Source organism: Phyllobates terribilis, unplaced genomic scaffold (genome assembly GCF_046119375.1).
Source record: "Phyllobates terribilis strain yellow unplaced genomic scaffold, ASM4611937v1 Scaffold_12__6_contigs__length_324123572, whole genome shotgun sequence".
In the NCBI taxonomy this organism is placed as follows: domain Eukaryota; kingdom Metazoa; phylum Chordata; class Amphibia; order Anura; family Dendrobatidae; genus Phyllobates; species Phyllobates terribilis.
The window spans coordinates 231061779-231078382 of record NW_027362772.1 but is presented as its reverse complement, the minus strand read 5'-3'; the positions used below and the strand labels follow the sequence as shown (position 1 = coordinate 231078382).

General features: G+C 49.3%; 1 protein-coding gene across 1 annotated transcript in view; it reads left to right on the top strand.

Moving 5' to 3' along the window:
• The first annotated feature begins 14915 nt into the window (after positions 1-14915).
• The window catches only part of RNF207 (ring finger protein 207), a 73345-nt gene continuing 71656 nt past the window's right edge, over positions 14916-16604 (top strand). Inside the window, exon 1 of the mRNA XM_073657867.1 lies at positions 14916-14999. The gene's annotated coding sequence lies outside the window, so the exon portion shown is untranslated. The remainder of the gene's footprint in view (positions 15000-16604) is intronic.

Here is a 16604-nt window from a genome sequence, read left to right as displayed (position 1 = left end):
TCATCCCAATCCAGATCCCTCTTCCCCAAGAGGTGCGAGTAGAAGGATCTGACGACCTCCAGGATCCCTGATCTGGATCTTTTCAGGGAACCCACAGAGTCAACCAGTCCTGTAACAACTTTACTATTCACTGACATCTTGCAGTTTCTGTAAGGGTCGGGCGAGCTGTACTTCCCATAATCCCTCTCAAAAACCAAAGATGCGTGTCTATCATACTGACACCTCATTAGCAAAGATTTCACTCTGGAGATCTCCTCGCGGCTACCTCCAGTTGAGACAAGATGCTCGAGTTTCCTCCTCAGTCCCTGATACAGGCGGTACCTGTCCAGGCTCCTGAGGCTCGAGAGCTGGCGGAAGAATCTCGCCACCCTTTTCTTAAACATCTCCCACCACTCTGACTTACTACTACAAAGATCCAGTAAGGGTACCTGGCTCTGAAGAAAATCCTCAAAGGACTGTCTTATCTCCGCTTCTTCCAAGAGAGACGAATTGAGCCTCCAAAAGCCTCTTCCCATCCAGGGGGTCTCTGTAACATTCAGGGAAAACAAAATCATACAGTGATCGGAGAACTCCACCTCGACAACAGATACTGCTGAAGAGACGGCTTCCTCCTTTAAATAAAACCTGTCTATCCTGGACCTACAGTTACCTCTGTGATAGGTGAACCCCTTGTGGCCTGCGGTGTGCCAGATGTGGACATCCACCAGACGAGCCTCACTAGCTATACTATTAAGGGCGGCGCTATCATAAGTCAGCTTGTCTCTGGAACCTCCTCTATCCCGGGGCCTCGTGACAGTGTTGAAGACCCCTCCAAAAACGACCTGCCGACTCGTAAAAAAATAGGGCTTGATCCTCATAAAGAGACACTTCCGGTCCCACTTAGATTGGGGACCATAGATATTAATGAGCCGAAGCTCCTGTCCCTTCATGAGGACATCTAATATCAGGCACCTCCCCATTTCTTACTCAATAACCCGTCGGCATCCTACCGGTGCGGTAAAAAGGACCGCCACTCCGCTATACGGCTCGGCCGCAAGAGACCAATAGGAGGGCCCGAGTCTCCACTCCCTCTTAGCTATAAACACCTCTGCCATATTTGGCAGCCTGGTCTCTTGCAAAAAGAAAATGTCAGCTTCAACCCGGCTGAGAAAATCAAAGGCCGCAAATCTAGCTGTATTTGACTTAATGCTGGCGACATTAATGGACGCCAGCGTCAACGGAGTGGGTACCGCCATCATTGGTGATTGAGTTAGATGGCTTTCTTCTTCCCACTCCCCTTATCCTCTGCCTCAGAGGAGGAATCCTTCCCCCTCTTCAATGATACAGACGTGTCCATTCCCACATTTTTCCTTCTTTTTTCGTCCTCGTCTCCGGACTCTGGGCCAGTCCCTCCCCCAAGGACCTTGCATCCCCAGGAGAAGGAGACTCGGCGCCCCCTGTAAGCTCGGCCGAAGCCGGAACCTCACCCTCAGCCTCCTCTTCTGAGGAAGAGATGTTATCAAGGACTTGGAACCGGTTAGAAAGACCAACTAGAGGGGAGTCAGTTTTACCTTCCTTAGGTACCTTGGTCAGAGCGGGAGAAGATGTTTTATCTCCCTTCTTTCTCTTCTTTTTGGTGCTGAGCTTACGCTTGTTCTCTAGCCACCGCTTATTATCCTCATCCATACTTTCATAATGGGAGGATTCTGAGGCAGAGGCAGTTTCCTCCCTGTGGATCCTCCTGACCTCCTCATCCAACTCATCATCCCTCGGGGCCTCAGCAGCAACACTGGCATCCAGGACAGGGGCCACCCCAGTATCCTGTGGCTCGCCTCGCTCCCTCTCCTGTCTGCGCTTGTCTAGACGCCTCAGCTGGGCAGGCGTCTTTTTATTGCTTTTCTTCCCTGGCCCCTCAGCTCCCCCACCCCTGTTAGTCCCCTCCCCAGCAGAATCGGCCTCACGGCTTTCTCCCACCGGGGTCTCGACTGCATTAGCGAAGGATCGAGGACAACGGCTGAATGGGTGACCTAACTCACCACACAGGTGGCGCCTAATCTCCACACAAGAGGCGGCAAGATGGCCGACACCCCCACACAATGCACATTTCTGCACAGTGCAGTTTGCACTGAAGTGTGTGGGGTCGCCGCACCTGTGACAGAGCTTCGGTTGCCCCTGATAGAAGACCAGGATACAATCCCTACCCAGGAAGGCAGATGATGGAATGTGGGCAACCGTACCACCTGAACGCTTAAGTTTTACCATAAACGTCCAGGCCCCTGACCAGATACCAAACTCGTCGCGGTTTTTCTTTGGCATCTCCACCACTTCTCCATACCGACCAAGCCACGTCATGATGTCATAACAAGAAAGCGACTCGTTACGAGTCATCACGGTCACTTTCTTGATCTGGTTTTGGCGAGACACTGCCTGAACGGCAAAGTCTCGCCAACCGGGCTCATTTTTTGCCAACTCATAATTCGTCCAGAAGAGCTCAAGCCCCTCCGGCCGAACAAAGCTGACATCAAACTCAGGCGTGGAATAGGGATGTATCAAGGCGTAGATGTCAATCTCTTTGAAGCCCATCCTCAGCAGGAGCTCCACAACCTTAGACCTTGGAGGACATGCATCACTGCCCCTCCACCGAAGACGGACCACATTCCTATGCACACTGCCTGGCCCGCCTGTTGGGAGGGACCACACTGTATCCCCCCTTTTTGCTCTCGGAAGGCCCCGAGGCCATGCCTCTCTATCTAGAAGGATAGATCAACCTCTCGACCCTCTACCATTAGTGATCTCTCACCCTTCTTTAGAGCCTCCAGAAGGCGCCGTTGCAACGTCCCCAAAGCCCGGAGACGAGGAGGATGCCCTATTTGCCCCGGAGGTGACACTGGCATAACTCTGGACAGACGTTGCCACCCCCGGGGGGGGGCAACCGGACCAGTGACTACATTAGCCCCAACAGCATCACTATTGCCCACCTCCATCTCACCCTCCACCAAACCAACAACAACACCACTAGGCAATGAATTGGCCTCATTCACACCCACCACCACATTCATTCCTGCTGGACCAGTGACAATGGGGGATGACCTTTTGACCTCCGCATCAGGCACAAGGGGCTCAGTCACCTCCATAGAACTGGAAGCGACCTTACCCCTGGTCTTGTGTGTGCCCTCCACATCATCAGTCGGTAATTTCCACTGTTTTGAATTTGTAGTCATGCGCCGCTGTGAGGCGCCGCTGATCTCTAGCATCAGGATCTTCCTGACCAGTGGCGCCAACACAGAATAGCACTTTGGTGGGAGGACTGGAACGCTCAGCCCTGACAGCCTCCTCACACTGCCGCTGCTCCTCAACTAAGTGATCAGCGGCAACAGCATTCAGAGGCGCCGAGGCTACCGGAGCTGCCCCCAACACAGGGCCGCTCCCGCCTCCCACTGAGGAGCGCACCACAGCATCGTGGCCTGACGGAACGCCCGCCGCCGGGCCGCCCTCACTGTCCAGCCTCTCGGCTGATGCACCTCCTGCTGCGTCCCCGCTACTACAAGCAGAGACGGAGCTCTGCGCCTCACTACTGCGCTGTGCAATCTCCCCGCGCCTTTGCACCGGATCCACAGCAGAACCCCGGTTGGGCAGGGCAACGGGGTTTATACAGCGAGCTGAGCCTGCCGCCGACTCAGGGGGTACAGGGAGGGGGGCATAGACATAGCTTACCGCTTCCTGCAGCTTTGGCTTGGTCTTCTTAGCCTTTTAGTTGCCCCCAGGTGCCTCTTCTGGTAGATCGTCACCAAGATGGAAGTTTTGGAGGCACACTGGGGACTCCAGGAGCTTTATCTCGGCCATTAGCGCCCCTCCCTGGCCGCTGCTGTCACTGTCCTCCCCAGAGCCGGCAGAACTGCGACCGGATGCCATTGCCGCCTATCCTGCAGGGAGCTCGCTGCACGTGGCCTGCGAGTGACTTTGCAGGCTGCCACGTGGGGCTTCCTGCTGGTCATCATCACTCTCATCATCCACCTGGCTCTCAGGCTGCAGCCCCATCTGCCTTTGCTCTCTGGTATCAGCCATTTCTCTGAAGCGGTCTTCATTTATAAGTTTTTCTTTGAATGGACCACTCTGCTCCATAATGGTGGCTTTCATAAGTTCCAGCATGTGAATCTTGCTGGTGAGCCTCTTTACTTCAGCCTGGAGTTTAGCCTTCCTCTGTTTGGAGGCCCCCGCAGCTTTGGCGCTTGTGTAGCGCAGCTCCTCTCGAAGTCTCCTGACCAGCTTACTTGTATCTTCATACTCACGGAGGTGGATCATGACCCGGGAGGCATAGGTGGACACAGACTCCCGGAGTCCCTGCAACGCCCAACCCCTCTCAGTGAGGTCGGCCTCACCTCCGTGAGCACCCAGCTTTCCTCCGGAAGGAGCTCTATCATGCACGCTGTCAGGCTTTACCTCCATGCTGGAAGCCTTGCGGCTTTTGGGAGTCTCCACAGTCCCGGGGGGAGTAGGAGCCACATTGCTGCGACTCCTGGTAGAGCGTCTCACCCCCGAGTCCTCCGATGTGCAGGCCGGTTGCTGGTTTCTCCTGCCCCCCGCCGGCCTGGTTCGGGAAGCAGAAGCCTGGGACTTGGCTCCATCACTCATCCCAGAAACCCGCTCCCTCCCTGGGTAAGAGAGAGAGCAGGTCCCCAGGTGGAGAGGTGTTGGTTCTCAGAGAGATCAGGAGCTCACAGCAGGATCTGCAGCCACCACACCCGTAATCAGCACACTGAGCAGCAGCTGATCCAGAGCTGCACACACTATTCTGCTGGTGCAGTCACTGTGTGCATACATTACATTACTGATCCTGAGTTGCATCCTGTATTATACTCCAGAGCTGCACTCACTATTCTGCTGGTGCAGTCACTGTGTACATATATTACATTACTTATCCTGAGTTACATCCTGTATTATACTCCAGAGCTGCACTCACTATTCTGCTGGTGCAGTCACTGTGTACATACATTACATTACTTATCCTGTACTGATCCTGAGTTACATGCTGTATTATACTCCAGAGCTGCACTCACTATTCTGCTGGTGGAGTCACTGTGTACATACATTACATTACTTATCCTGTACTGATCCTGAGTTACCTCCTGTATTATACTTCAGAGCTGCACTCACTATTCTGCTGGTGGAGTCACTGTGTACATACATTACATTACTGATCCTGTACTGATCCTGAGTTACATCCTGTATTATACTCCAGAGCGGCACTCACTATTCTGCTGGTGGAGTCACTGTGTACATACATTACATTACTTATCCTGTACTGATCCTGAGTTACCTCCTGTATTATATTCCAGAGCTGCACTCACTATTCTGCTGGTGCAGTCACTGTGTACATACATTCCATTACTGATCCTGAGTTACATCCTGTATTATACTCCAGAGCTGCACTAACTATTCTGCTGATGCAGTCACTGTGTACATACATTGCAATACTGATCCTGAGTTACATCCTGTATTATACTGCAGAGCTGCACTCACTATTCTGCTGGTGGAGTCACTGTGTACATACATTACATTACTGATCCTGTACTGATCCTGAGTTACATCCTGTATTATACTCCAGAGCTGCACTCACTATTCTGCTGGTGCAGTCACTGTGTACATACATTACATTACTGATCCTGTACTGATCTTGAGTTACCTCCTGTATTATACTCTAGAGCTGCACTCACTATTCTGCTGGTGCAGTCACTGTGTACATACATTACATTACTGATCCTGTACTGATCCTGAGTTACATACTGTATTATACTGCAGAGCTGCACTCACTATTCTGCTGGTGCAGTCACTGTGTACATACATTACATTACTTATCCTGTACTGATCCTGAGTTGCATCCTGTATTATACTCCAGAGCTGCACTCACTATTCTGCTGGTGCAGTCACTGTGTACATACATTACATTACTGATCCTGTACTGATCCTGAGTTACATCCTGTATTATACTCCAGAGCTGCACTCACTATTCTGCTGGTTTAGTCAGTGTGTACATACATTACATTACTCAGGGGCGGACCTACCGCCCGTGCAGCCCGTTCATTGAACGGGGGCCCCGAGGGAGAGGGGGCCCCTCCAGCAGGGCCGCCATCAGGGCATGACTGTCCTGACTCCAGTATGGGGCCCCCTCGGAGCCCCGTTGGGGCCCCCCTCTTGTGCGTCTCCTCATGGGGTCCCCGCAGGGCCAGCGTAAGCACCCGGTGCACCCGGGCAAATGCCGAGGTCCTAAGCAGGTGGGGGGGCCCTCACCGTCGTGCACCCCGCGCGCTATGGGACCCGTGAGCGGAGGAGAGCGGTGTCAGCGCCCGCTCCCCCCCGCTTGCTCAGGGCCCCGGCAGCCGGCACAATACTTACCCCTCCCCGTGCCTCCGCAGTAGCTCTTGCATCCTCCTCGGCTGCTGCACTGTGACGTCTCAGGTCAGAGGGCGCGGGACGTCTTTACACTGCGCTCTCTCCTGAGCAGTCACAGCGCAGAGCGGGAAGACGCCGGCGACGCTGGAGTCCAGAGCTGAGCAGCGGCAGCAGGTGAGACGTGAGGTGAGTATTTGATTTTTTTTTTATTGTATGGAGGCCTGTGGCAGTATAAGGGAGGGGGGTGAGGTGGGGGTGTGTAACATCCTGCATGGGGCATTATAAGGGAGGGGGGTGTGTGTGACATCCTGCATGGGGCATTATAAGGGAGGGGGGGTGACATCCTGCAGTGCATGGGGCATCATAAGGGAGGGGGGGGTGACATCCTGCATGGGGCATTATAAGGGAGGGGGGGTGACATCCTGCATGGGGCATTATAAGGAAGGGGGGGTGTGACATCCTGCATGGGGCATTATAAGGAAGGGGGGGAGTCATCCTGCATGGGGCATTATAGGGGGGTGTCATCCTAAATGGGGGGGAACAACCTGCATGGGGCATTATGTGGGGGGAACAGCCTGCGTGGGCCATTATGTGGGGGGAACAGCCTGCGTGGGGCATTATGTGGGGTGAACAGCCTGCGTGGGGCATTATGTGTGGGGAACAGCCTGCATGGAGCGTTATATGGTATATGGGGGCCAGTATTCTGTATGGAGCGTTATATGGGGGCAAGTATCCTGCATGGAGCGTTATATGGGGGCCAGTATCCTGCATAGAGCGTTATATGGGGGCCAGTATTCTGTATGGAGCGTTATATGGGGGCCAGTATTCCGTATGGAGCGTTATATGGGGGCCAGTATCCTGTATGGAGTGTTATATGGGGGCCAGTATTCCGTATGGAGCGTTATATGGGGGCCAGTATTCTGTATGGAGCATTTTATGGGGGCCAGTATTCTGTATGGAGCATTATATGGGGGCCAGTATCCTGTATGGAGCGTTATATGGGTGCCAGTATTCTGTATGGAGCGTTATATGGGGCCAGTATTCTGTATGGAGCATTATATGGGGGCCAGTATCCTGTATGGAGCGTTATATGGGAGCCAGTATTCTGTATGGAGCGTTATATGGGGGCCAGTATCCTGTATGGAGCGTTATATGGGGACCAGTATCCTGTATGGAGCATTTTATGGGGCAAGTATTCTGTATGGAGCATTTTATGGGGGCCAGTCTCCTGTATGGAGCATTTTATGGGGCCAGTATACTGTATGGAGCGATTCGCTGGTTTCAGAGCTATTGTGGAATTTACAATAGATATCACTCATGTAAAGTAAGAAGTGGGGCCAGTATCCTGCATGGAGCGTTATATGGGGGCCAGTATCCTGCATGGAGCGTTATATGGGGGCCAGTATTCTGTATGGAGCGTTATATGGGGGCCAGTATTCCGTATGGACCGTTATATGGGGGCCAGTATCCTGTATGGAGTGTTATATGGGGGCCAGTATTCCGTATGGAGCGTTATATGGGGGCCAGTATTCTGTATGGAGCATTTTATGGGGGCCAGTATTCTGTATGGAGCATTATATGGTGGCCAGTATCCTGTATGGAGCGTTATATGGGGGCCAGTATTCTGTATGGAGCGTTATATGGGGGCCAGTATTCTGTATGGAGCGTTATATGGGGGCCAGTATCCTGTATGGAGCGTTATATGGGAGCCAGTATTCTGTATGGAGCGTTATATGGGGGCCAGTATCCTGTATGGAGCGTTATATGGGGACCAGTATCCTGTATGGAGCACTTTATGGGGGCCAGTATTCTGTATGGAGCATTTTATGGGGGCCAGTCTCCTGTATGGAGCATTTGCTAGTTTCTGAGCTATTGTGGAATTTACAATAGATATCACTCATGTAATGTAAGAAGTGAAATCTTTGCATTGTACTATATATATATTTCTTTTCGGTATCAGTGCATCATGAATCGTGGTATGTGTTAAAGGGGCCCACTGAGACTCTTTCGCCCGGGGCCCACAAAAACCTGGAGCCGGCCCTGGGCCCCCGGCCCCATGCTGAGCGCTAAGCGCCGGGACATCTCAGCGCTGCTTTCCTCTGTGTAGCAGTGTAGCACTGCTGCGGCAGCGCCTTCATGATTCCTCTGGCTTCTGGTCATGTGACGGTGGCGTCACATGGCCGGAAGTCAGGAGAACCTGGTGGCAGCGACGTGGACGAGCGCCAGGATTCTGCAGGGATCGCATGGGGGTAAGTATAGCAAGTTTTATTTTTTTTAAATACAATTAATTAACTAGGAGTGGGGGGAATCAGAGATGCACGGGGGGATGAGAGATGCACGGGGATGAGAGATGCACGAGGGGGATGAGATGCACATGGGGGGGATGAGAGATGCACGGGGGGATGAGATGCACGGGGGAGGTGAGAGCTGCACATTGGGGGGATGAGAGCTGCACATGGGAGTGTATGAGAGCTGCACATGGGGGGGATGAGAGATGCACGTGGGGGATGAGATGCACATGGGGGGATGAGAGATGCACGGGGGGGATGAGAGCTGCACATGGGGGGGATGAGAGCTGCACATGGGGGGGTGAGAGCTGCACATGGGGAGGTGAGAGATGCACATGGGGGGGTTATGTTTACATAACTTTGTTGCCCTATGAAGGGCAGGGGGGGGGCCCAAAAATTTCTTGCACAGGGGCCCACTACAGTCTGTGTCCGCCCCTGACATTACTGATCCTGTACTGATCCTGAGTTACTGTTATGTTCTGCTACAAGCACTAAGGAAAGAAAGGAGATCTGTCCCTACAATAGAACTAAGCTAGATCCCTACGATGTAACGGGGAACCTGATCCTGCGATCAGACCCGCTAAAGTCCTCGGCTAGTCTGTACGAAGACCTATAGATGCAAGGGAGGGATCCCTACAAGAACTAGGGACTGGGATAAAATTGGACACCTCCTAGCAGAAATTGTAGCAGTAAAAGACAAACACACAACATAGAACATAAAGGTCTGAAGACCTAGCTAAACTGACTGAGAAAGGTAACTAAGCACCAGGCTAGCTTAAGAGTAGAAATTACAATGAAGTCCAGCAAGGCCAGGAGGGCAGAGCAGGATTAAATAGGCAAAAAAGGTCATGTGACCAGCAAGATAGAACACTCCTGTTAGGTTTTTTCTAACAGTACCCCCTCTTCTATGAGGATCCTCCGGATCCCCTAGGCCCAGGCTTATCAGGAAACCTCTTGTGAAACGCTCTGACAAGTCTGGAAGCAGAAACATCATCCGCCCTCACCCATGAGTTATCCTCGGGTCCGAAACCCTTCCAAGCGACGAGATACTGCAAACTCCCTCTATACCGTCTAGAATTTAGGATGCGGGAAATTTCGTATTCCCCGTCCTCCACCACCGGAGGAACAGTGGCAGAGGCGTCTCCATCCGACACATAAGCTCTTTTCAACAGAGAAACATGAAACACCGGATTAATCTTCCAGGAGGTAGGAACCTCTAACCTAACAGCAGATTGGTTAACTACCTGAAGCACCTTAAAGGGCCCTACAAACTTGGGACCCAATTTTTTAGAAGGAATCCTCAATCGCAGATTCTTAGAGGACAACCAAGCCATGTCACCAATAGCAAACAAAACCTCTTGCCGTTTCCTATCAAAGTACCTCTTAGATTTTTTGTTAGCCTCCTGAAGATTACCACGCACATCCGTCCAAAATCTGTCCAAATCACCGGAAAACCTCTCCTCCTTAGGCACAGCCGATACCAATTTGGAGAATGACCCAAAAGACGGATGTCTCCCTGAACAACAAAAAAAAGGCGAACAACCAGCAGAAGAGGATGTATGGTTCTTAAGAGCAAACTCAGCAAGAGGCAGAAACTCAGACCACCCCTCCTGATTGTCTGCCACAAAACAACGCAAGAACTGCTCAACATCCTGATTCTTCCTTTCTGTCTGGCCATTAGACTCAGGATGATATCCGGATGAAAACGACAAATGAACTCCAAACGTCACAAAAAGCACGCCAAAAATGAGCCACGAACTGAGGTCCCCTATCCGAAACAATGTCAGTAGGAACGCCATGTAGTCTGACAATTTCCTTGACAAAGGCCTTAGCGAGTGTCTTAGCGCAGGGCAGTTTGATGAAAGGAACCAAGTGACACATCTTGCTAAAACGGTCCACGACCACCCAGTTGACTGTGAAACCCTCAGAGGGGGGAAGGTCAGTAATAAAGTCCATAGCCAGATGTGTCCAAGGTGCACTAGGAACCTCCAGAGGGCAAAGCAACCCCGCTGCAGGAGCATGTGAAGACTTAGATCTAGCACACACCGTATATTGACGCACCCACTTAATGACTTCCTTCTGCCATCCAGGCCACCAAAAACTGCAACCCACGAGTCTCTTGGTCTCAGAAATTCCTGGATGACCTGCCAACCGAGACTCATGACACTCAACAAACAAATCTCTCCTAAAGGTCCTAGGCACAAACAACCTCCCATGGGGAGTGTTAGATGGGGCATTCTCCTGTGCTTTAAGAATCTCATCTTCCAAAATGGAGTCCAAAGCAGCAATCACAACACCTTCTTGTAAAATGCTCCCCTCCTCCTCAGCACCGACCATGGGAGAAAAGCTGCGAGACAAAGCATCAGCTTTAACATTCTTGGTACCCGGGATGTAAGTAACGGAAAAATTAAACCGCGAGAAAAAAAGTGCTCACCTAGCCTGACGGGCATTCAAGCGCTTGGCAGCATCAAGATAGATCAGATTTTTATGATCAGTGAAAACCTGAATGGGAAATTCAGCACCTTCCAAGAGATGACGCCAGTGTTCAAATGCGAGTTTAATAGCCAGCAATTCCCGATTACCAATATCGCAATTAAGTTCAGTCTCAGAAAATTTTTTTGAAAAAAAAGCACAGGGATGTACTCCATCCTTGTTTTTCTGAGACAACACCGCACCGACCCCCACCGAAGAAGCATCAACCTCAACCAAAAACGGCTTAGTCACATCAGGCTGCATAAGGATGGGAGCAGAGCTGAACCTCTCCTTTAGAAACACAAAAGCTTCAATGGCCTCAGTAGTCCACTGAACCGCATTAGCACCTTTCCTGGTGAGATCGGTCAGTGGTTTGACAATAATAGAAAATTTTTTAATGAATTTTCTGTAATAATTGGCAAAACCCAAAAACCTCTGTATCGATTTCAAACCAATAGGCCTAGGCCATTCCTGCACAGCTTTAACTTTCACCGGGTCCATCTCAAAGCCCTCGCTGGAGATAATGTAGCCCAAAAAAATAATTCTGTGTACAGCGAACTCACATTTCTCCAGCTTAGCAAAAAGCGAATTGTCAATAACTGTAATACCTCACGTACGCTCCGCCAATGAGACTCCAGATCCGGTGAATAAATCAAAATGTCATCCAAATACACAACCACATTTTTGCCGATCAAAGGTCTAAGGATGTCATTAATAAGATTCTGAAAAAATGCTGGAGCATTGGTAAGACCAAAAGGCATAACCAGATTCTCAAAATGACCCACAGGAGTGTTAAAAGCAGTCTTCCATTCATCACCCTCCTTCATGCGCAACAAATTGTATGCCCCCCGGAGATCAATTTTAAAGAACCACTTGGCCCCCACTAACTGATTAAACAAATCAGGAATCAATGGCAGTGGGTAAGGATTGCGTACAGTAATTTTATTAATCTCACGAAAATCCAGACAAGGACGTAAACCGCCGTCCTTTTTTTAAACAAAAAAAAAAATCCAACAGCCACAGGAGGCTTGGAAGGCCTAATGTGACCGGTGGCCAAGCTTGTCTGTATGTATTCCTCCAAAGCCTTTCTCTCAGGAATAGTCAGATTAAATAAACGACTTTTAGGAAGAGTCACTCCAGGGACAAATTCAATGGTACAATCATAGTCTCTATGGGGAGGCAAAATTTGTGACTCCTCCTCAGAAAAAACTCTCCAAAAATCCAGAATAGGTACAGGTAATTCCCCTTTTTCCACCGCAGCAATACGTCCATTGCAACACTTGTCATAACACTTAGGGCTCCAGGACTTAATTTCATTGGTAGACCAATCCAGTACAGGATTGTGCAATTTTAACCAGGGTAACCCCAAAACTACTGGAGAAGGCAAATTATTTAATACTACCAAATCCAAATTTTCTTAGTGAATACCATTAATAGTGAGGGGAAATTCACAGACCTTGTGAGTAACACTCTTCAAGGGGGAGCCATCGACAGAAACCACAGCAATAGGGGATGACAAAGGTTTGGGTTTTAATTTAAGTTTTTCCAAGAATCCCCCATCAATCACATTCAGAGTAGAACCACAATCCACAAATACCCGAAATTCAATTAATTCTTCCTGAGCAGCAGTAGTAGCAGAAAGAAATACCCCCTTAGTATTTAAACAGGCTATACGGGCGTAACTGACCTTTTTTTTTTCTTTGTTCATACGAAGCACACAGTTCTTAATAAAATGGTCAGATTTCCCGCAATAAAAGCCCAAACCTTCAGAAGACCTGCGGTCTTTTTCCTGAGAGCGGGGCGCCATCGCCCCAATCTCCATCAGCTCTCCAATGTCAGTACAGACCCTCTCAAGACTCGGAGCTGACATGGCAGAGGATTTACTCTCATTAACCCTTGCACGCAGTCTCCTGTCCACCCGTATAGCTAATTGCATTGCCTCCTGCAAGTTTCCAGGTGTGGGATAAGCAATCAGCAAATCCTTAACCCTTTCACCTAGCCCCACAAGAAACAAACTTTTCAAAGCTGAATCGTTTTACCCCACCTGGGCAGACCACCGACGGAAGTGAGAACAATATTTTTCCACATTACCTGATCCCTGCCTCAAACGTCTCAATTCAGTCTCAGCTGATGAGACACGATCAGGATCATCATAAAACAAACCCAAAGGAGAAAAAAAACTATCCACTGATCTAAAGCATGGATCACTAGGTTGGAGAGAAAAGGCCCATCCCTGAGTTTCTTTGCGCAAAAGTGACATTATGAACCCTATGCGCTGTGATTCATCACCAGAGGATCTGGGTCTCAAATGAAAATACAACAAACAAGCATTTTTAAAGCAAAAAAATTTTTGTTGATCACCAAAAAATAAATCAGGCAAACTTACCTTTGGCTCCACAAAATGTGCTCCAGAACAGCTACTCACGTGTTGTTGGAGCTCGGCCACCTCCAGAGAGAGTCCCTGCAGGCATTGAGCCAAATCCTGAACCGACACCATGATGGAAACTGGAGGTCTTTCCTTAGAGATATTTTTGGGCTGGTCTTACTGTTATGATCTGCTACAAGCACTAAGGAAAGAAAGGAGATCTGTCCCTACAATAGAACTAAGCTAGATCCCTACGATGTAACGGGGAACCTGATCCTGCGATCAGACCCGCTAAAGTCCTCGGCTAGTCTGTACGAAGACCTATAGATGCAAGGGAGGGATCCCTGCAAGAACTAGGGACTGGGATAAAGTTGGACACCTCCTAGCAGAAATTGTAGCAGTAAAAGACAAACACACAATATAGAACATAAAGGTCCGAAGACCTAGCTAAACTGACTGAGAAAGGTAACTAAGCACCAGGCTAGCTTAAGAGTAGAAATTACAATGAGGTCCAGCAAGGCCAGGAGGGCGGAGCAAGATTAAATAGGCAAAAAAGGTCATGTGACCAGCAAGATCGAAAAAACCTAACAGGAGAGTTCTAACAGTTACCTCCTGTATGATTCCCCAGAGCTGCACTCACTATTCTGCTGGTGGAGTCACTGTGTACATACATTACATTACTCATCCTGTACTGATCCTGAGTTACATCCTGTATTATACTTCAGAGCTGCACTCACTATTCTGCTGGTGCAGTCACTGTGTACATACATTACATTACTGATCCTGTACTGATCCTGAGTTACATCCTGTATTATACTCCAGAGCTGCACTCACTATTCTGCTGGTGGAGTCACAGTGTACATACATTACATTACTTATCCTGTACTGATCCTGAGTTACATCCTGTATAATACTCCAGAGCTGCGCTCACTATTCTGCTGGTGGAGTCACAGTGTACATACATTACATTATTTGCCTCTGTGCAGTAATATAGGTGATGGAGATCCATGTATATTATATGTACATAGTGATGTCACATACATGGACCTGTCGGCTGTTTCTCAGTTAGATCTGTTCCTGGAGCTCGGTGACAACTATTGTGGCTGCCACGACAGATTCCACATTCACCTGTCCCTGACTATGATGGCCATGCTTCCTGCCAAGCAGTGGTGTACCCATTATCCTGCCATGTAACCAGGTGTTTGCCCGGCACATACCTGTAAGAAATCCTCTCTACTGAATCATATTAATTGGTGATACTGTTGCTTAGTTTTTGGGTTATTCTCTCTTATCCCGGTGACGTCTTTAGATCTTCACACTGTTCAGACATGGAAGAAATGTGTCCGCTTAGATGCTGTCTGCACGTCACTGGTATCTCTCTGCCCTGGGAGAAGCCAGCACATATCTGTCATTCCATTCTACTCCAACAAGTGGAAGGGGACAGAGAGGGAGCGAGACGCCGGGCGCTGCCACTACTCACCCACCGTCCTCTCACATCTCTGCAGGTAGGCAAACTATTTTTTACTAAGCGGTAGAGGTTTTTCATTATGATTACTAGCATTTATTAAAGCTGTACATTTTTTTGCTAAAAAGAAAAAAAAATCTACTTAACTAACATGATCCCTGAAATTAAAAGTTCTTGCAACTTTTTGCAGTTTGTTGAGGAAGGGGTTAAATATAATGAGTGATATTCATAGTAAAACGCTAGATCAGCCGCCTGCCCTTGTAGCTTTCTTATTCGTGATAGATGAACCCAGCAGCGACATATTTTGCGGTTGCCACCGTGTAATGTGGTTTAATTGTCACATTGTGCCAGGAATGGACATAAAACAGGATCATGTAACTTAGAGGGAGGAGGAATGGATGGAGTTTAATTATGTCAATCACGTTTAATAAACACAGAATGAAGAGCTCTGTAACTTGCTCATTTATTTAGCGTTTTCATTCCTTCCTGTTGTCAATATTTCTGCTTGCTGTCAGTGAATAGGGACATTTTTGTTTTTATCCAGTGTCAATTATATTCATGCTCTTGATCATGCAACACATGGCAACGGGTGTAGATGCCAACATTTCTAGGCATGTAGTGTCGTAACTAGAGCCCAATGGGCCCCCGTGCAAAATTTGGACCTGGGCCCCCACCTGGATGTTGGTCAGATGTATGGGCCCTTGTAACATTCTGAATTGTATAAAGACAGACATGTTGCCCCTCCCACCCATGGTAATATACTAATGTCACCCATCCTGGCTCCTTCCAGGAATGTATGGGCCCCTTCCTTGTATTATGTCCCCCATCCTGGTATATTGTCCCCATCCAGTCCCTTTCCAGTAATAATGTCCCCCATCCTGGGCTGCTTCCTAGTATAACGTCCCCGACCCTGGCATAATGATCCCTTCCAATAATAATGTCCCCCATCCTGGGCCCCTTCCTAGTATAATGTTCCCCATCCTGGTATAATGTCCTCATCCAGTCCCCTTCTAGTAATAATGTCCCCCATCCTGGTATAATGTCGTTATCCAGTCCCCTTCCAGTAATAATGTCCCCCATCCTGAGCCCCTTCCTAATATAATGTCCCCCATCCTGGTATAATGTCCCCATCCAGTCCTCTTCCAGTAATGTATGTCTCCCATCCTGGGCCCCTTCCTAGTATAATGTCCCCCATCCTGGTATAATGTCGTCATCCAGTCCCCTTCCAGTAATAATGTCCCCCATCCTGAGCCCCTTCCTAATATAATGTCCCCCATCCTGGTATAATGTCCCCATCCAGTCCTCTTCCAGTAATGTATGTCTCCCATCCTGGGCCCCTTCCTAGTATAATGTCCCCAATCCTGGTATAATGTCGTCATCCAGTCCCCTTCCAGTAATAATGTCCCCCATCCTGAGCCCTTTCCTAATATAATGTCCCCCATCCTGGTATAATGTCCCCATCCAGTCCTCTTCCAGTAATGTATGTCTCCCATCCTGGGCCCCTTCCTAGTATTATGTCCCCCATCCTGGTATATTGTCTCCATCCAGTCCCCTTCCAGTAATAATGTCCCCCATCCTGGGCCCCTTCCTAGTATAACGTCCCTGATCCTGGCATAATGATCCCTTCCAATAATAATGTCCCCCA